The sequence below is a fragment of the Bufo bufo genome, chromosome 5 (assembly GCF_905171765.1).
Source record: "Bufo bufo chromosome 5, aBufBuf1.1, whole genome shotgun sequence".
Lineage (NCBI taxonomy): Eukaryota > Metazoa > Chordata > Amphibia > Anura > Bufonidae > Bufo > Bufo bufo.
In genome coordinates this window covers 543,869,950-543,891,769 of record NC_053393.1, presented here as the reverse complement: position 1 = coordinate 543,891,769, position 21,820 = coordinate 543,869,950, and positions in this window count along the sequence as shown.

The window sequence follows — 21,820 nt, the reverse complement described above, 5'->3', positions numbered from 1 at the left end:
AACTCTCACTTCAAAAAGTGGGTTTAACTAATAAGAGTGCTTTCTATCCGGTTATAGACGAGCCTGCGGTGGAGGCCTACATTTCTGCAGTCAAAAGAGACATCAGAGAGCTCAAAACCCGTTCTGGGGAAATAGACAGATTCACTCATCCGAATCTGACTACTGCAGAGATAGAGGCCTTAACTCAACTCAAAAGTAATTCTCAGTTGACGATCAAACCTGCCGACAAGGGCGGAGGGGTGGTTGTACTTGATACATCCAAATATGTTAAAGAAATTACACGACAATTGAGCGACACAAATGTGTATGGTATATTATATGGTGACCCTAAATTTAATATCATGAATATGATCCGTCAGAGCCTATCCGATGCGGTGGCCGGGGGCATCATCGATGAAGGGCTTAAGGAATACTTGATGGTACCTTTTCCCATCACTCCGGTGATATATATATTGCCCAAAGTCCACAAAAGTCTAGTGGACCCCCCCGGCCGCCCCATCGTTTCCGGCTCTGATTCAGTATTTAGTAGAATAGCCATTTTCCTGGACAAACTGTTAAGGGCTTTCTCGACAGCTGGTAGATCATACATTAAAGATACAGGTGAATTTTTACAGCAATTGAGAGGCACTGATGTGAGCAACGTGCAGAACCTTACTTTAGTGTCCTTTGACGTTGTATCGTTATATACGTCAATAGGACATGAAAAGGGTATGATTGCAGTCAACAAATATCTGGATGAGTCGCCTCTAACACAAAATGCCAAGCATTTTATTAACACTTTGTTGAGACTGATCTTGGAGAAAAACTATTTCTTGTTCCAAGACACTTTCTATAATCAAAAGCGCGGCGTTGCGATGGGGTCGAATGTGGCCCCTACGTACGCCAATATATACATGCGCCACATGGAGGAGGACTTTGTCTATGTATCCCACCACTTTCAGCATGTTCTGAGGTGGTGGCGATACATAGATGACGTCTTCCTCCTGTGGACAGGTACGGAACCTCAATTGATCGATTTTCATGCCTACTTAAACAGTATCGATACAGATCTTCAATACACAGTGTCTTTTTCAAATACACAATTATCATTTTTAGACACTAATGTTCGATGGATTGATGGCTCTATTCACACGGGCCTGTTTGTCAAGTCAACTGATCGAAATACACTCTTGCGGTTTGAAAGTAATCATCCCCGCAGCTTAGTCAAACACCTACCTTATTCACAATTTTTACGCACTAAGCGCATTGTATCAGATCAGATTGAGTTTACAACCACTTTGGAGACGATGGCAGGCAAATTCAAAGAACGGGGCTATCCCCGTCGACTGTTGGATCAACAAAAAAGTAGAATTCTCCTTACTAACACAGAGATTGCTCCACCTGCCCCTCAGAAGACACGCAGGATACCCTTTATGTCCACATTTTCTGATCACAGTGTGGCAATAGGGCGCATTCTGAAGGATAACTGGAGCATTCTAAGTAAGTCCATTCAGGACGTACCCGAATTTAGACTTCCTCCACTTCTATCTTATCGAAAAAATAAAAACATTAAAGATCATTTAGTGAGGGCAGACGTCGGCCCTGAGAAGGTCAGTATGCAGCGGACATTGGCACCGTTGGGGCTTGGATGTTATCCGTGCCTCAACTGTGTCAATTGCCGCTATATCTGCAAATCTAGATCTTTTATACATCCATCTACTAACAAAGAATATCCCATTAAATTCCATCTGACTTGCTCTTCATCATACGTGATTTATGTGCTGGCTTGCCCTTGCAACCTAATCTATGTTGGAGAAACATCAACAGAACTAAAGTTGAGATTAAACAATCATAGAAATTCCATTAGGAAAAAACGCACTGATCTACCAGTAGCCAGGCACTTTGGATCCCTACAACACACGGAACGGGATCTAAGATGCTGGATTGTTGATCAGATCACACTCCCTAGGAGAGGAGGTGATCGCTCAGCAATCCTCAAAAAAAGAGAATTACGATGGATTTATAATCTTGATAGCTTGTATCCTAGAGGTCTTAATGTTGAGTTCAGGTGAGAGTTTTGGGACTTGTTGTTCGTTCCCCCTCTCCCCCTGGTGCGATATATCATTCTCTTATATGTATAATAGTGCAGGGGAATTGTGAAAGACCAATATGTAATTGCAATGTAATATATACAAAATATTGACATATATATTTTCTCTCTGCCTTTTAGAACATTTTAATACACATGGTACTGGATACGGATCCGTGAACTATATCCTTTTGGAAGCAATGGAGACCAGAGCGGATACCATCTTCTCTCTTCTGTGCGCAGTCCTAGATTTATAATTCTCTATAGTGCAGACCTAGATCTTTGATTATCTTTATGTTGTGATGCTGTTCCATCTTATTAAGGGATGATCTCCCTGTGGCCATAATATTGTCAGCGGTCAGGCTATTGGTGTCGGTATGGTTCATGGAAGTGTTCCCGTCCGGCACCGGCGGCCCTTTGGTTCGGTGTCCCTCTCGGTGGGGCGGGATCCCGATCCATCTGCTGTCACATGTAGGAGATCCCTACCATGGCTACTTACCTTATTCCGGTGATATTCGGTACAGCTCACTTCGGTGCAATGTATAAATGTATAGGGCAATATGCCCTTTAACAAGATGGCGATGTCTGTTTGATACTATAGAACGCATGCGCCGCATTTTCTGCATCATGACTCCTAGGATTACGCTTGTCTGGACATGCGCATTGAAGAGACAGAGACGCTCAACGAACGCGATGGTCTATGTGGGCGCTATGACTTCCTAAGGTTCTATTTCTTTGATCCGTACTCATTATTACATCACTGTTTTTATCATGATCTGTAACGGCATTATTTTTTCACATAAAGTGATTTAGTCCTGAGGATATAGATCACATGACACATGTCAGTTTATGCACATGCACTTTGTGTTTTGTATCAGATGTATGTAATTGGAGCCTAATTGTAACTTCAATCTGATTGGTTTCACACTTATGAAATGTCTTTTATATGCTCTCACTTTCACTACCTCTATGCTTGAGGAAGGCTCTGGTGAGCCGAAACGTCGCAAGTTTGCCATACTATGGGTGAATAAACCGAGTATTTCACTATTATTTTGGAGTGCAGTCCGACTTCTTCTATCTCTACAATACTTGGGGTATTACCGTTACCCTGCGCTGGACGTTGCACCCACACCGTGAATGGTGCTCCCGCCGGATTTTCTCCTCCTTCTATATATAAATATATATATTTTATTTTTATTTTTTTAAGGTACTTGGCCATGTAGCTGTATAGTATAGTGTAGTGGTTAAGATTCTTGGCTGTAATGTAGAAGGTTGTGAGTTTGAATCCCGCCAGAAACTAGATGCTAAATTAGTTTTAAATACACTGGGTCTCCCCAAGCACTGACTCCATTTATGGACCAAGCGCTCATCTCCATAGTCATCTGTATCGTCGTCCTCAGGACAGTGATACAGATTGCTGTGCTGTGGGGTAGGGGAGGGAGAGGCGTTGGAGATATTCAGGAGATACTCAGGAGGTAATCTGGAGGGTGATACAATCTAAACAAGTAAGATTTGTTTGTTTAAAATTGTTCCCCTCTTTACAATAGCAGACCTGGTTCTGTGCAGGAATTGTTGTGCTTTTATTTCAGGTTCCACTCTTCAGAGGTTTGGATGCTGTCTGATCTGTAGACAGCTCTCAATAATGCAGCAGGAAATTGCCTTTTTGAAATATGAGATTTGTAAATTAACCGTTAAACAAACTCAGGCTGAGAACGTTGCAATGCCACTGCCACAGAGGCCCCCTAGAAATGGAAGATGGGTTACTACAGGTTCTGGTAGACTGAGAATTGTGGATAGAAGACATGTCCCACAGTCTGTGGCTCTCCATAATTCATTTGCAGCACTTTCAGAGTGCAAGAGCAACATGGAGGATGGCTCAAGCACAGTGGGTGAGGAACAATCATCTCCCATGCCTGAAGTATGCAAGACTGCAGCCAAAGACAAAAAGGAGAAGGTGAGGACTGATAGTAAGCAGCTGTTGGTGGGCGATTCCATCATAACAGTTGTGAAGTTTGAGGAGAATGGTGTTGTGAGACGTCTCCCTGGTGCTACCGCTAGCAGGGATAGACGACGGATCCTTAATATTGTTAGGCAAGCAAAGCAGGAAAGGGAGGTGGATGTTATTGTCTATCTTGGGACAAATGATCTGGCTGGCAATGAGGTTTTAAAGGTGAAAGAAGCTTTTCACACACTTGGAAAGGATATACGGGAGGTTGCATCAACTGTTTCATTCTCTGCAGTTTTGCCTGTGCATAACCTTCAGCATGACAGGAAGATGCGCATTAAGGAATTCAATGTATGGCTTGGTGAATGGTGTCTGAACCAAGGGTTTGGCTTTGTGTCTCATGTTAGCTCTTGTTGGAATGGAAAAGAACTGTACAAGAAAGATGGTTTGCATCTTTCTCTCAAGGGAACGAATGTCCTCGGTGAACAGTTCAAAGTATTTTCTAAAGAGCATTTAAACTAGGAAAGGGGGGCAAAAGAGTGATAATCCAGCAGTCCAACCGCCCCCCGGAACAATGCCAGAAGATGCCAGTAGCACAAAGGTTAAGAAATGACGAGCTCAGATTCTTTTCTACCAATGCTCACAGTTTAGGGAATAATATCAATGAACTTGAGGCTATAATGGCATCTGATAATATAGATGTAGTGGCTGTTACTGAGACGTGGTTCAATGGGAGTAATGACTGGGATATAAGAATACCAGGGTTCTCTCTATAGAGGAAAGACAGAGAAGGCAAGAAGGGGGAGGGGTGGCCATGTAAGTGAAAGATAGCATAAAATCTAATTTGATACAAGTTAGCGAGAACAATTTAGAGTCAGTTTGGGTTACCTTGCAGCTTGATAATCATAAGGTAACTTGTGTAGGTGTGATATATAGACCACCTAGCCAAGTCAAAGAATTAGATGATCTACTAGTTGAGGAAATAGCTAAAATGACATTGAAGGGGAAAGTTATCATTATGGGAGACTTCAATCTTCCTGATGTAAATTGGAAAACCAAAATAGCTAGTTCTGCCAGGAGTACAGATATTCTAAATTCCCTACTGGCATTATCTCTACAGCAAGTAGTTGAGGAGCCAACCCGGAAGGAGGCCATTTTAGATTTAGTATTCACAAATGGGAATTTGGTATCTGATATTACTGTAGGGGAAAGCTTGGGATCTAGTGATCACCAGTCAGTGTGGTTTACTATAAGTACAGTGACTGAGTCACACCACACAAAAACAAAAGTTTTAGATTTTAGAAAAACTGACTTTTCTAAAATTAGATTAGTGGTATATGAGTCCCTATCAGATTGGAGCAGTTTCATTAGAGTCCAGGAGAAAGGGGACTACTTAAAAGTGGCACTATTGAAGGCAACAGAAAATTGCATTAGGCTTGTCAGTAAAAGCAAAAAAAGGAAGAGACCACTGTGGTACTCAGCAGAAGTGGCCAAAATCATTAAATCAAAAAGATAGCGTTTAAGAATTATAAAAATAAAAAAAAACGAGGATGACAGGCAAATTTATAAGATTAGGCAGAGAGAGGCCAAACAAGTTATAAGAGCTTCTAAAGCACAGGCAGAAGAGAAATTAGCTCAGTCAGGGAAAAAAGGTGATAAGGCATTCTTCAGATACATAAATGAAAAAAGGAAACTAAAACAAGGAATTACCAAATTAAAAATAAAAGAAGGAAGGTATGTGGAAGAAGATAAAGAACTAGCTGACTGCCTCAATGAAATTTCAAAGGAAAATGAAGGAAAAGGACCTCAGTTAGGGAGGAAAACTAATGAATCTTTTGATGCATGTGTCTTTACAGAGGAAGAGGTTCTAAGTCAGCTGTCCAAAATTAATACAAATAAGTCACAGGGGCCTGATGGGATACACCCAAAGCTATTAAAAGAGCTCAGCGGTGAACTAGCAAAGCCATTAACAGATTTATTTAACCAATCACTGGCAACAGGAGTCGTCCCAGAAGATTGGAAATTAGCAAATGTTGTGCCCATTCACAAGAAAGGTAGTAGGGAGGAATCTGGCAACTATAGGCCAGTAAGCCTGACATCAATAGTGGGGAAATTAATGGAAACCATACTTAAGGAGAGGATTGTGGAACACCTAAAATCCCATGGATTTAACCTCCTCAGGACCGCCGAACGCAGGATTGCGTCCTGGCGGCGGCCCTGCTCTTCTGGGTGGACGCATATACGCATCCTCTCGCGATAGCCGAGATTTCCTGTGAACGCGCGCACACAGGTGCGCGCGCTCACAGGAACGGAAGGTAAGCGAGTGGATCTCCAGCCTGCCAGCGGCGATCGTTCGCTGGCAGGCTGGAGATGTGATTTTTTTAACCCCTAACAGGTATATTAGATGCTGTTTTGATAACAGCGTCTAATATACCTGCTACCTGGTCCTCTGGTGGTCCCTTTTGTTTGGATCGACCACCAGAGGACACAGGTAGCTCAGTACACCACTACACTACACTACACCCCCCCTGTCACTTATTAACCCCTTATCAACCACTGATCACCCCTGATCACCCCATATAGACTCCCTGATCACCCCCCTGTCATTGATCACACCCCTGTCATTGATCACACCCCTGTAAGGCTCCATTCAGAGGTCCGTATGATTTTTACGGATCCACTGATAGATGGATCGGATCCGCAAAACACGTACGGACGTCTGAATGGAGCCTTACAGTGGGGTCATCAATGATGGGGGTGATCACCACATATAGACTCCCTGATCACCCCCCTGTCATTTATTACCCCCCTGTAAGGCTGCATTCAGATGTCTGTATGTTTTTTACGGATCCACGGATACATGGATCGGATCCGCAAAACACATACGGACATCTGAATGGAGCCTTATAGGGGGGTGATCAATGACAGGGGGGTGATCACCCCATATAGACTCCCTGATCACCCCCCTGTCATTTTTCACCCCCCTGTCATTGATCACCCCCTGTAAGGCTGCATTCAGATGTCCGTATGTTTTTTACAGATACATGGATCGGATCTGCAAAACACATACGGATATCTGAATGGAGCCTTATAGGGGGGTGATCAATGACAGGGGGGTGATCACCCCATATAGACTCCCTGATCACCCCCCTGTCATTTTTTACCCCCCTGTCATTGATCACCCCCCTGTAAGGCTGCATTCAGATGTCCGTATGATTTTTACGGATCCACTGATACATGGATCGGATCCGCAAAACACATACGGACATCTGAATGGAGCCTTACAGGGGGGTGATCACCCCATATAGACTCCCTGATCACCCCCTTGTCATTGATCACCCCCCTGTCATTGATCACCCCCCTGTCATTGATCACCCCCCTGTCATTAATCACCCCCCTGTAAGGCTGCATTCAGATGTCCGTATGATTTTTACGGATCCACTGATACATGGATCGGATCCGCAAAACACATACGGATATCTGAATGGAGCCTTATAGGGGGGTGATCACCCCATATAGACTCCCTGATCACCCCCCTGTGATTTTTCACCCCCCTGTCATTGATCACCCCCCTGTAAGGCTGCATTCAGATGTCCGTATGATTTTTACGGATCCACTGATACATGGATCGGATCCGCAAAACACATACGGACATCTGAATGGAGCCTTATAGGGGGGTGATCAATTACAGGGGGGTGATCACCCCATATAGACTCCCTGATCACCCCCCTGTCATTGATCACCCCCCTGTCATTGATCACCCCCCTGTAAGGCTCCATTCAGACATTTTTTTGGCCCAAGTTAGCGGAAATTATAATTTTTTTTTCTTACAAAGTCTCATATTCCACTAACTTGTGTCAAAAAATAAAATCTCACATGAACTCACCATATCCCTCACGGAATCCAAATGCGTAAAATTTTTTAGACATTTATATTCCAGACTTCTTTTCACGCTTTAGGGCCCCTAGAATGCCAGGGCAGTATAAATACCCCACATGTGACCCCATTTCGGAAAGAAGACACCCCAAGGTATTCCGTGAGGGGCATATTGAGTCCATGAAAGATTGAAATTTTTGTCCCAAGTCAGCGGAAAATGAGACTTTGTGAGAAAAAAAAAAATCTATTTCCGCTAACTTGTGCCCAAATTTTTTTTTTTTTATGAACTAGCCATGCCCCTCATTGAATACCATGGGGTGTCTTCTTTCCAAAATGGGGTCACATGTGGGGTATTTATACTGCCCTGGCATTCTAGGGGCCCTAAAGCATGAGAAGAAGTCTGGGATCCAAATGTCTAAAAATGCCCTCATAAAAGGAATGTGGGCCCCTTTGCGCATCTAGGCTGCAAAAAAGTGTCACACATCTGGTATCGCCGTACTCATGAGAAGTTGGGCAATGTGTTTTGGGGTGTCATTTTACATATACCCATGCTGGGTGAGATAAATATCTTGGTCAAATGCCAATTTTGTATAAAAAATGGGAAAAGTTGTCTTTTGCCGAGATATTTCTCTCACCCAGCATGAGTATATGTAAAAAGACACCCCAAAACACATTGCCCAACTTCTCCTGAATACGGCGATACCACATGTGTGACACTTTTTTGCAGCCTAGGTGGGCAAAGGGGCCCACATTCCAAAGAGCACCTTTCAGATTTCACAGGTCATTTACCTACTTACCACACATTAGGGCCCCTAGAATGCCAGGGCAGTATAACTACCCCACAAGTGACCCCATTTTGGAAAGAAGACACCCCAAGGTATTCTGTGAGGGGCATGGCGAGTTCCTAGAATTTTTAATTTTTTGTCACAAGTTAGCGGAAAATTATGATTTATATTTTTATTTTTTTTTCCTTACAAAGTCTCATATTCCACTAACTTGTGACAAAAAATAAAAACTTCCATGAACTCACTATGCCCATCACGAAATACCTTGGGGTGTCTTCTTTCCAAAATGGGGTCACTTGTGGGGTAGTTATACTGCCCTGGCATTTTAGGGGCCGAATGCGTGAGAAGTGGTTTGAAATCAAAATCTGTAAAAAATGCCCGGTGAAATCCGAAAGGTGCTCTTTGGAATATGGACCCCTTTGCGCACCTAGGCTGCAAAAAAAAGTCACACATCTGGTATCCCCGTACTCAGGAGAAGTTGGGCAATGTGTTTTGGGGTGTCTTTTTACATATACCCATGCTGGGTGAGAGAAATATCTTGGCAAAAGACAACTTTTTCCATTTTTTTATACAAAGTTGGCATTTGACCGAGATATTTATCTCACTCAGCATGGGTATATGTAAAATGACACCCCAAAACACATTGCCCAACTTCTCCTGAGTACGGGGATACCAGATGTGTGACACTTTTTTGCAGCCTAGGTGGGCAAAGGGGCCCACATTCCAAAGAGCACCTTTCGGATTTCACCGGCCATTTTTTACAGATTTTGATTTCAAACTACTTACCACACATTAGGGCCCCTAGAATCCCAGGGCAGTATAACTACCCCACAAGTGACCCCATTTTGGAAAGAAGACACCCCAAGGTATTCGCTGATGGGCATAGTGAGTTCATGGAAGTTTTTATTTTTTGTCACAAGTTAGTGGAATATGAGACTTTGTAAGGAAAAAAATAAATAAAAAAATCATCATTTTCCGCTAACTTGTGACAAAAAATAAAAAGTTCTATGAACTCACTATGCCCATCAGCGAATACCTTAGGGTGTCTACTTTCCAAAATGGGGTCATTTGTGGGGTGTTTGTACTGTCTGGCCATTGTAGAACCTCAGGAAACATGACAGGTGCTCAGAAAGTCAGAGCTGCTTCAAAAAGCGGAAATTCACATTTTTGTACCATAGTTTGTAAACGCTAAAACTTTTACCCAAACCATTTTTTTTTTACCCAAACATTTTTTTTTATCAAAGACCTGTAGAACAATAAATTTAGAGAAAAATTTATATATGGATGTCGTTTTTTTGGCAAAATTTTACAACTGAAAGTGAAAAATGTCATTTTATTGCAAAAAAATCTTTAAATTTCGTTTAATAACAAAAAAAGTAAAAATGTCAGCAGCAATGAAATACCACCAAATGAAAGCTCTATTAGTGAGAAGAAAAGGAGGTAAAATTCATTTGGGTGGTAAGTTGCATGACCGAGCAATAAACGGTTAAAGTAGTGTAGGTCAGAAGTGTAAAAAGTGGCCTGGTCATTAAGGGTGTTTAAGCTAAGGGGGCTGAGGTGGTTAAAGATGAAAAACAGCATGGGTTTACTTCAGGGAGATCATGTCAAACTTATCTTATTAGTTTTTTTTTTGATTGGGTGACTTAAATAATAGATGGAGGAGGTGCAGTAGACATCGCTTATCTAGACTTTAGTAAGGCTTTCGATACTGTCCCACATAGAAGGCTTATCAATAAATTGCAGTCTTTGGGCTTGGACTCCCATATTGTTGAATGGATTAGGCAGTGGCTGAGGGACAGAAAACAGAGGGTTGTAGTCAATGGAGTATATTCAGACCATGGTCTTGTTACCAGTGGGGTACGTCAGGGATCTGTTCTGGGACCCATATTGTTTAATATCTTTATCAGCGAAATTGCAGAAGGCCTCGATGGTTTTTTGCTGATGACACAAAGATTTGTAACAGGGTTGATGTTCCTGGAGGGATACACCGAATGGAAAAGGATTTAGGAAAACTAGAGGAATGGTCAAAAATCTGGCAACTAAAATTTATTGTTGATAAGTGCAAGATAATGCACCTGGGACGTAAAAACCCAAGGGCAGAATATACAATCAGTGATACAGTCCTAACCTCAGTATCTTTATGGGTCATTAATTCAGAAGACTTAAAAGTAGGCAGACAATGTCATAGAGCAGCAGGAGATGCTAGCAGAATGCTTGGGTGTATAGGGAGAGGCATTACCAGTAGAAAGAGGGAGGCGCTCATGCCGCTCTACAGAGCACCAGTGAGACCTCATTTGGAGTATTGTGCGCAGTACTGGAGACCATATCTCCAGAAGGATATCGATACTTTGGAGAGAGTTCAGAGAAGAGCTACTAAACTGGTACATGGATTGCAGGATAAAACTTACCAGGAAAGGTTAAAGGACCTTAACATGTATAGCTTGGAAGAAAGACGAGACAGAGGGGAGATGAGAGAAACTGCTAAATACATAAAGGGAATCAATAAGGTAAAAGAGGAGAGAATATTTAAAAGAAGAAAAACTGCTACAAGAGGACATCGTTTTAAAATAGAGGGGCAAAGGTTTAAAAGTAATATCAGGAAGTATTACTTTACTGAGAGAGTAGTGGATGCATGGAATAGCCTTCCTGCAGAAGTGGTAGCTGCAAATACAGTGAAGGAGTTTAAGCATGCATAAGATAGGCATAAGGCCATCCTTCATATAAGATAGGGCCAGGGGCTATTCATAGTATTCAGTATATTGGGCAGACTGGATGGGCCGAATGGTTCTTATCTGCCGACACATTCTATGTTTCTATGTACGGCTCAGGCGCCGCCTGCGCCGGCCTCTGATAGGCTATCAGAGGAAAGGGAAGGGACACGCCTCTCCCTCCCCTACCCCACAGCACAGCCATCTGTATCACTGTCCTGAGGACGACGATACAGATGACTATGGAGATGAGCGCTTGGTCCATAAATGGAGTCAGTGCTTGGAGACACCCAGTGTATTTAAAACTAATTTAGCCTCTATTTCTGAAAAGTTTCTGGCGGGATTCAAACTCACAACCTTCTACATTACAGCCAAGAATCTTAACCACTACACTATACTATACAGCTACATGGCCAAGTACCTTAAAAAAAAAAAAAAATATATATATATATATATATTTACATATGTTATTATATATTTCAAATCTATAATATATTATAATACATGTAAATATGTTATGGCTAAAACATCAGTAGTAGTTTCCCCCATATTATGCATTCATATATATCAGAAGAAAGCTTGTTGAGTCCAGCTCTGGTGTTCAAGGTATAAACTTTATTCCAACGGCTGTTAAAAACTTGCGGTACACACAGATATGATACGCGTTTCAGGCCATTGTCAATCTAGGTCCTTCATCATGTCATGATGAAGGACCTAGATTGACAATGGTCTGAAACGCGTGACATATCTGTGTGCAGGCTCGGACTGGCTCACCGGGAAGCCGGTGAAATGCCCGGTGGGCCCCTTGCCTGTCTGCTTATACTGCAGCCAGAGCCACCAGCAGGGGCAGGGCAGTTGCTATACTTTCAGTTTCAGGCGCCTGGCTGTTATCAGGGGCTGGACTGCAGCACTGGCACACATATCATTTTACTTTGGTGAAAGGGACAGCACAATACTTTGCAGCGCTTGTCCCTTTCTCCAAAGTAAACTTCACCGACCCGACATGAGCAGACAGCCCCCCCCCCCCTGCTCTCTGCAGTGTGATATTCCATCATGTGTGAGGAGGGGGCGGAGCCAGAGGAGCCGAGGAGACAGCAGCAGGAGATAATGGAGACACTGCTGCTCTCTCTGAGTCACTGTGCCTCCCTCCAGTATAAAGTTCTCTTCTCTCACTGGTCCCACTACTCCACACAGCAGAACTGGGGTAAGTTACTGTGGGAGGGAAGTGGGAAGAGAGTCCTGAAGCTGCTGCCCCTGCACATCTTGTGTCCCTGTTCCAGCCCCTCACAGACCTTTCCCACCAACTATCTCACCTATACTTTATACAGGGCAAGAAGTCATGTCTCCCAGTGTCCCCCTCTTCCCTCTCATCAGTGGCATTTCACACTTTCCCAGCCCCTCACCCCCACATAATATGTAATGTCTCTGGAGCACACAATCCATGGGGCCCCGGTGCAAAACTGAACCATGGGGCCCCCCTTCCCGTCGCCACCCCCCCCCCCCCCCCAACCTCCCTCCACCAGCAGCAGAGTTAGGCTCCATTCACACGTCCGCAAAATGGGTCCGCATCCTTTCCGTAATTTTGCGGAATGGGTGCGGACCCATTCATTCTCTATGGGGACGGAATGGATGTGGACAGCACACAGTGTGCTGTCTGCAGCCGCAATTGCGGAGTGCGGCCCTGATTTTGGGTCCGCAGCTCCGCAAGAAGATAGAGCATGTCCTATTCTTGTCCGCAGCTTGCGGACAAGAATAGGCATTTCTATGGGGGTGCCGGGCTGGTGTGTTGCGGACCCGCAATTTGCGGGTCCGCAACACACCACAGACGTGTGAATGCAGCCTTAGGCTACTTTCACACCTGCGTTAGGTGCGGATCTGTCTGGTATCTGCACAGATGGATCCGCACCGATAATGCAAACGCTTGTATCCGTTCAGAAGGGATCCGTTTACATTACCATGAACAAAAAAAAAAAGATAATGCAAACGGATCCATTTTGACTTACACTGAAAGTCAATGGGAGGCGGATCCGTTTTCAATTGCACCATATTGTGTCAGTGAAAACGGATCCGTCCTCATTGACTAACATTGTAAGTCAGGACGGATCCGTTTGGCTCCACGTCGTCAGACGGACATCAAAACGAATCTGCACAGACGGATCCGCACCTATAATGCAAATGCATGTATCCGTTCAGAACAGATCCGTTTGGCTGTAAGCAGCGTTTTGGTGTCCGCCTCCGGAGCGGAATAGAGGCTGAACGGAGGCAAACTGATGCATTCTGAGCGGATCCGCATCCATTCAGAATGCATTGGGGCTGAACTGATCCGTTTTGGACCGCTTGTGAGAGCCCTGAAACAGATCTCACAGGCGGACCTAGAAACACCAGTGTGACAGTAGCCTAACTCTGCTATATTTCTGTAGCCTGCAACCTCCGACTGCCCAGTTGGGCTGAAACTACTACACCCAGCATGTTCTGGCAGGAATAGTAAATGGATATTGGTGCAATTCTGAGCTACTAGTCTATATAATACAATATAATATTATATAGACTAGTAGCTCAGAATTGCACCAATATCCATTTACTATTCCTGCCAGAACATGCTGGGTGTAGTAGTTTCAGCCCAACTGGGCAGTCGGAGGTTGCAGGCTACAGAAATATAGCAGAGCTAGTTATAAAGCCAGCCCCCATCAGACCCCATCAGACCCTACTCTGAGTCTAATCTGAACTCACTCACCATAAATGTGGTGAGCAATTATGAAGACCTTTTTTTTTTTTTTTTTTTTACAAATCTTATCTTCACTTCCGAACCTGCACCGGCTTCTTCACGCTCTCCGGTTCCTTCTTCCTGCTGCGTCTCGGCGTTGTTGTGCGCCTGCGCAGCCTAGGGAAACGTTGTGTCCGGTGCGGCCGCCCAACAGGAAATGACTAGGCACGCCGCACCTGCACGGGGAGGAGAATCAGGGGGAGGAGACTCTCACTCAAGGAGGGTAGGGCTGGCCTGGCACTGCAGCGCAGAAACGCAACACTGGGCGGCGGGCCCCGGGTCGGCCGCCCGGATTAAGGCTGTTTCACACGAGCGAGTCGATTGCGGGAATCGCGCTCCGTGTGTGAGTGTGATCCTCCGCTCTGGACTTGCAGGAGCGCACGGCATTATCATGGTTTATAATACTATGTGTCTCTGCATGGCCTTTTTTCCACAGAATCATACTGACCGCTTTATGTCACTATGTCCAGAGCGGAGGTTCACACTCACACACGGAGCGTGATTCCCGCAATCGACTCGCTCGTGTGAAACAGCCCTTATACAGGCAGGCACAGCACTACTGCAGGGCGGGGCCAGGGGTCCACAGGCGGCCGGGCCCCCTGGAGTGCCGGGCCCAGCCGCGACCCCTGTATGTACGCCCCTGCTCTGGAGGTTATATCAGTGCTGGAGCGATATAAGAGGAGCAGCTGATATCAGTCACATAGGATGTAATGTCTCTGAAGGTTATATCAGTGCTGGAGCGTTATAAGAGGAGCGGCTGATATCAGTCACATGTGATGTAATGTCTCTGAAGGTTATATCAGTGCTGGAGCGTTATAAGAGGAGCGGCTGATATCAGTCACATGTGATGTAATGTCTCTGGAGGTTATATCAGTGCTGGAGCGTTATAAGAGGAGCGGCTGATATCAGTCACATGTGATGTAATGTCTCTGAAGGTTATATCAGCGTTGGAGCGTTATAAGAGGAGCGGCTGATATCAGTCACATAGGATGTAATGTCTCTGGAGGTTATATCAGTGCTGGAGCGTTATAAGAGGAGCGGCTGATATCAGTCACATATGATGTAATGTCTCTGGTGGTTATATCAGTGCTGGAGCGTTATAAGAGGAGCGGCTGATATCAGTCACATGTGATGTAATGTCTCTGAAGGTTATATCAGTGCTGGAGCGTTATAAGAGGAGCGGCTGATATCAGTCACATGTGATGTAATGTCTCTGGAGGTTACCGTATTTTTTGCCCTATAAAACGCACTTTTTTCCCCCAAAAAATGGGAAAATGCCCCTGCATCTTATGGGGTGAATGCTGACATTTTTACAGGCTGCGATGTATACGAGAGCGGGGAGGGACTGGGTGCGGTCACTGTACTCCGGCCCTGCCGCTCCGGTGCTGCAATATTCAAATATAAAATGTCTCATTCAATTAAAAGTGATTAAACATGCCCCCCCACACACTTTTAATATTACCATACATCCTAACAGCCGGGCGGGCGGCAGCATAACTCCCTGATGTCACGTACCTGCGCCGGCTACTTTATGAATCAAGCAGGCGGCGCAGGCACGTGACGTCAGTGAGTGACGCGCTGGCCGCCCAGCCTGCCTGCGTTGTACAGAAGCTGTTAGGGTGTACAGTAATATTAGGAGTGAGGTGGCATGTGTAATAACTTTTAATTGAATCAGACATTTTATATTTGTATACTGGAGCGGTGGGGGGGGGGGGATCTGTGGATGACAGTTTTATGGGGGACATCTGTGGGTGGCACTGTTAAGGGGTGGGGGGGTCTGTGGATGGCACTGTTATGGGGTGGGGGGTCTGTGATGGCACATATATAACAGTGCCACCCACAGGTCCCCCTCCATAACAGTGCCACCCGCAGATCCCCCTCCATAACAGTGCCCTCCACAGATCCCCCTCCATAACAGTGCCACCCGCAGATCCCCCTCCATAACAGTGCCCTCCACAGATCCCCCTCCATAACAGTGCCATCCACAGATCCCCCTCCACAACAGTGCCATCCACAGATCACCCTCCACAACAGTGCCATCCCACAGATCCCCTCCATAACAGTGCCATCCACAGATCCCCCTCCATAACAGTGCCATCCACAGATCCCCTCCATAACAGTGCCATCCACAGATCCCCCTCCATAACAGTGCCATCCACAGATACCCCCCAATAACAGTGTCCGTCACAGATACCCCCCAATAACAGTGTCCGTCACAGATACCCCCCAATAACAGTGTCCGTCACAGATACCCCCCAATAACAGTGCGTCATCCACAGATCCCCCTCCATAACAGCGCCATCCACAGATCCCCCCCATAACAGTGCGTCATCCACAGATCCCCCCCATAACAGTGCGTCATCCACAGATCCCCCATAAGGCCTCATGCACACGACCGTTGTTGTGTTCCGTTCCGCAAAATGGGGTTCCATTGTTCCGTGATCCGTTTCCGTTTTTGTTTCCGTGTGTCTTCATTTATTTTTGGAGGATCACCAGACATGAAGGAAAGTTAAAAAAAAATCTAAGTCAAGTTTGCCAAGCAAATGATAGGAAAAAAACTGACGCGGACGCGGATGACAATCTTGTGTGCCTCCGCGTTTTTTCACGGTCCCATTGACTTGAATGGATCCGCAAACCGTTTTCCGTGGAAAAAATAGGACAGGTTATATTTTTTTGACGGACTGGAACCAGGGATCACGGACGCGGATGACAAACGGTGCATTAGCCGAGTTTTCAACAAACCCATTGAAGGTCAATGGGTCCGCAGAAAATCACGAAAACGGAACAACGGACACAGAATAAAACAACGGTCGTGTGCATGAGGCCTAACAGTGCGTCATCCACAGATCCCCCATAACAGTGCGCCATCCCCAGATCCCCCCCCATAACAGTGCCATCCCCAGATCCCCCCCATAACAGTGTCCTTCACAGATCCCCCCCCCCCATAACAGTGTCCTTCACAGATCCCCAGTAATAGTGCCATCCACAGACCACCATTTGTTCCAAACCCACCAAAAGCACACCTTTTGGTTAAAAATATTTTTTTTCTTATTTTCCTCCCCAAAAACCTAGGTGCGTCTTATAGGACGAAAAATACGGTATATCAGTACTAGAGCGTTATAAGAGGAGCAGCTGATATCAGTCACATGTGATGTAATGTCTCTGGAGGTTATATCAGTGCTGGAGCGTTATAAGAGGAGCGGCTGATATCAGTCACATGTGATGTAATGTCTCTGGAGGTTATATCAGTGCTGGAGCGTTATAAGAGGAGCGGCTGATATCAGTCACATGTGATGTAATGTCTCTGGAGGTTATATCAGTGCTGGAGCGTTATAAGAGGAGCGGCTGATATCAGTCACATAGGATGTAATGTCTCTGGAGGTTATATCAGTGCTGGAACGTTATAAGAGGAGCTGCTGATATCAGTCACATATGACTGTGGATAGGTCATCAGTATCTGATTGGTGGGGGTCTGATACCCGGGACTAGGGATCGACCGATATTGATTTTTTTAGAGCTGATAACCTGTGAACTTTCAGGCCGATAGCCGATAATTTATACCAATATTTTGTGCATTTTCATTTTTGAAAAAAAATAAAAAAATTCCTACACAAATCTGTTGTTAAACGAAGAGATGCCATTATATATCTAGGATTAAATATATATACTTAATATTTTGGTGTTTTTTTTTTTTTATTTAATAACTATTTCCCCCTTAGGGGCTAGAACCTGGATCCCTTGTCCTATTCACCCTAATAGAGCTCTATCAGGGTGAATAGGACTTCACACTCTCCCTGCTGCCCTGTGCATAGTACACACAGCAGCAGGGAGGTTACCATGGCAGCCAGGGCTTCAGTAGAGTCTGATAGAGCTCTATCAGGGTGAATAGGACTTCACACTCCCCCTGCTGCCCTGTGCATAGTACACACAGCAGCAGGGAGGTTACCATGGCAGCCAGGGCTTCAGTAGAGTCTGATAGAGCTCTATCAGGGTGAATAGGACTTCACACTCCCCCTGCTGCCCTGTGCATAGTACACATGTCAGCAGGGAGCTGACTATGGCAGCCAGGGCGTCAGTAGCGTCCTGGCTGCCATGGTAACCGATCAGAGCCCCGCAATTACACTGCTTGGGCTCTGATCAGAAGCTGCCACTGCCACCAATGAAGATAACTTGCCCATTAATTCAAATATAGCGACACCTGACCTCTATGAGGGGTAGCTGCGATCCGCAACAGTTAACCCCTCAGGTGCAGCTATATGATTCACCCGCCTCCTATATTTGAATTAATAACTTCATTGGTGGCGCAATGGCCACAGCCCCTCCCCTCCTCCTCCCCTCTTGCCTCTCACTGGTGGCAGCAGCGGCACAGGGGGGAGGGACTGCTTCCTTCTCCCCTGTGCTGCAGAGGGAACATTGATCGCATTGATAGCAGCTCGATCCATGTTCGCGATTCGTTATCGGCATATCAGCAAGGTTAGATGCTGATACCGATAACTTTGAAAATCCTGAATATCGGCCGATAATATCGGTAAATCCGATAATCGGTCGATCCCTACCTGGGACCACTGCCGATCAGCTGTTTGACAAGGCACCGGGGCTCCTGTGAGCCCTGTGCCCTTCTCTGTGATTTTTCTGGGCCATGTGACGTCACGTTCATTGATCAAGTGGCCTATGAGCAGCTCAGCCGCATAGAGGTGAAAGGGGCTGAACATGATGCCAAGCACAGCCGCTATACAATGTACGGCGCTGAGCCTGGTGAGCTGTGAGGAGGCCGGGCACTACTGCCAGCACTTCAATAAACTTATCCTTTTGAATATGCAGGAAACATTTCCTTCACTTTGGATATTGTTTAGGCTGGGGGACTGGGTGGTTCATCTAGGACATCGAAGGTCCACGTGTGACCGCTGTCCACACTACTGACTGTACATAACAGACACAGTTATCAACTAAATGAGTTGCTTAAAGGGAGTCTGTCATCACAGTTTCACCTTTTTAACCCTTCCCATAGCTTTTGAGCAGCATTACAGTTGATAAAAACGTTACCTTTATAAGCAATCCTGGACTTATAAAACTGGCAAAAATCATCTTAGTAGGATATGCAAATGAGGGCTCGCAAGTGCCCAGGGGCGGCGTCAACCTCGTAGGTGCCCAGGCAGCTCTGCCTTATCGTCGCTTCCCCCCGCCCATCCTTTCCCTCTGCCCGCCCATCTTCTTACTTCTTCTTTCGCCGAGATCCCGCGCCTGCGCACTGAGTCCATCGGCCGGCGCATTCCATTCCTGGTATGGCATCACAGTAATTAATGCGCATGCGCCGGCTAACGGACTCAGTGCGCAGGATCTCGGCGAAAGAAGAAGTAATAAGATGGGCGGGCAGAGGGAAAGACTGGGCGGGGGGAAGCGACGATAAGGCAGAGCTGCCTGGGCACCTACGAGGTTGACGCCGCCCCTGGGCACTTGCGAGCCCTCATTTGCACATCCTACTAAGATGATTTTTGCCAGTTTTATAAGTCCACGATTGCCTTTAAAGGTAACGTTTTTATCAACTGTAAGGCTGCTAGAAAGCTATGGGAAGGGTTAAAAAGGTGAAACTGTGATGACAGACTCCCTTTAAAGAGAAACTATTTGATATAGTGCAGTGCACAATACTGTTCTGTTTAGCATACTGTTACTGTATTGTGTGCTAAAATGCATACATTCATGTGTGCGAGACTGAAAAATGAACAAGTTATATCTCCAGCTCTAGGGTGGGCCCCCAAAATCAATTCCACTGGTGGGCCCTAGGCACCCCAGTCCGACACTGTCTGTGTGTACCGCAAGTTTTTAACAGCCATTGGAATAAAGTTTATACCTTGAACACCAGAGCTGGACTCAACAAGCTTTCTTCTGAGGTTTTACCTATAGTGCATACCAGGCACTACGTCCGTGTTCGTGGCAAGAGCACACAGGTGAGAGCTGCCTTCTCCTATTTTGTTACATATATATCAGAAGTATGATTTTTTATATATATATATATATATTTATATATATATACACATACATACCGGTATACATATTTTTTTTAATTACACATTTTTTACAATTACAAAAAAAAAATAATATATATATAAATTTAATTAAGCCTCTATTTCTGACAGGATTCGAACTCACAACCTACATTACAGCCCAGAATCGTATCCTATAAATCACAGAAAAAATGCACCAAACGGATATGCCACTGACTATACTGGCTAGTCATAAATGCAGATATTAAAAGCTGAGACTTTCGCCAATATATTCCTGTCAGGAAAATATCGGAGCCCTTCATGCACCACGTCACGGTCACTCAGCATGGCAAAGGGTCCTACCACTACGCTAATCCTAATTTAGCCTCTATTTCTGAAAAGTTTCTGGCAGGATTCAAACTCAAAAAAATAAAAAATAAAAAATACAGCGATATAAACACAGTGATGTCACAGTACAGCGATATAAACACAGTGATGTCACAGTACAGGGGTAATAAACAGTGATGTCACAGTACAGAGATAATAGACACAGTGATGTCACAGTACAGGGATAATAAACACAGTGATGTCACAGTACAGAGATAATAAACAGTGATGTCACAGTACAGGGATAATAAACACAGTGATGTCACAGTACAGGAATAATAAACACAGTGATGTCAAAGTACAGAGATAATAAACACAGTGATGTCACAGTACAGGGATAATAAACACAGTGATGTCACAGTACAGAGATAATAAACAGTGATGTCACAGTACAGGAATAATAAACACAGTGATGTCACAGTACAGGAATAATAAACACAGTGATGTCAAAGTACAGAGACAATAAACACAACGATGTCACAGTACAGGGATAATAAACACAGTGATGTCACAGTACAGGGATAATAAACACAGTGATGTCACAGTACAGGGACAATAAACAGTGATGTCACAGTACAGGGATAATAAACAGTGATGTCACAGTAAAGAGATAATAAACAGTGATGTAACAGTACAGGAATAATAAACACAGTGATGTCACAGTACAGGGATAATACACACAGTGATGTCACAGAACAGAGATAATAAACAGTGATGTCACAGTACAGGGATAATAAACAGTGATGTCACAGTACAGAGATAATAAACAGTGATGTCACAGTAAAGAGATAATAAACACAGTGATGTCACAGTACAGGGGTAATAAACAGTGATGTCACAGTACAGAGATAATAAACAGTGATGTCACAGTACATAGATAATAAACAGTGATGTCACAGCACAGGGATAATAAACACAGTGATGTCACAGCACAGGGATAATAAACACAGTGATGTCACAGTACAGGGATAATAAACACAGTGATGTCACAGTACAGGGATAATACACACAGTGATGGCACAGTACAGGGACAATAAACAGTGATGTCACAGTACAGAGATAATAAACACAGTGATGTCACAGTACAGAGATAATACACACAATGATGTCACAGTACAGAGATAATAAACACAGTGATGTCACAGTACAGAGATAATAAACACAGTGATATCACAGTACAGGGATAATAAACACAGTGATGTCACAGTGCAGGGATAATAAACACAGTGATGTCACAGTACAGGGATAATACACACAGTGATGGCACAGTACAGGGACAATAAACAATGATGTCACAGTACAGAGA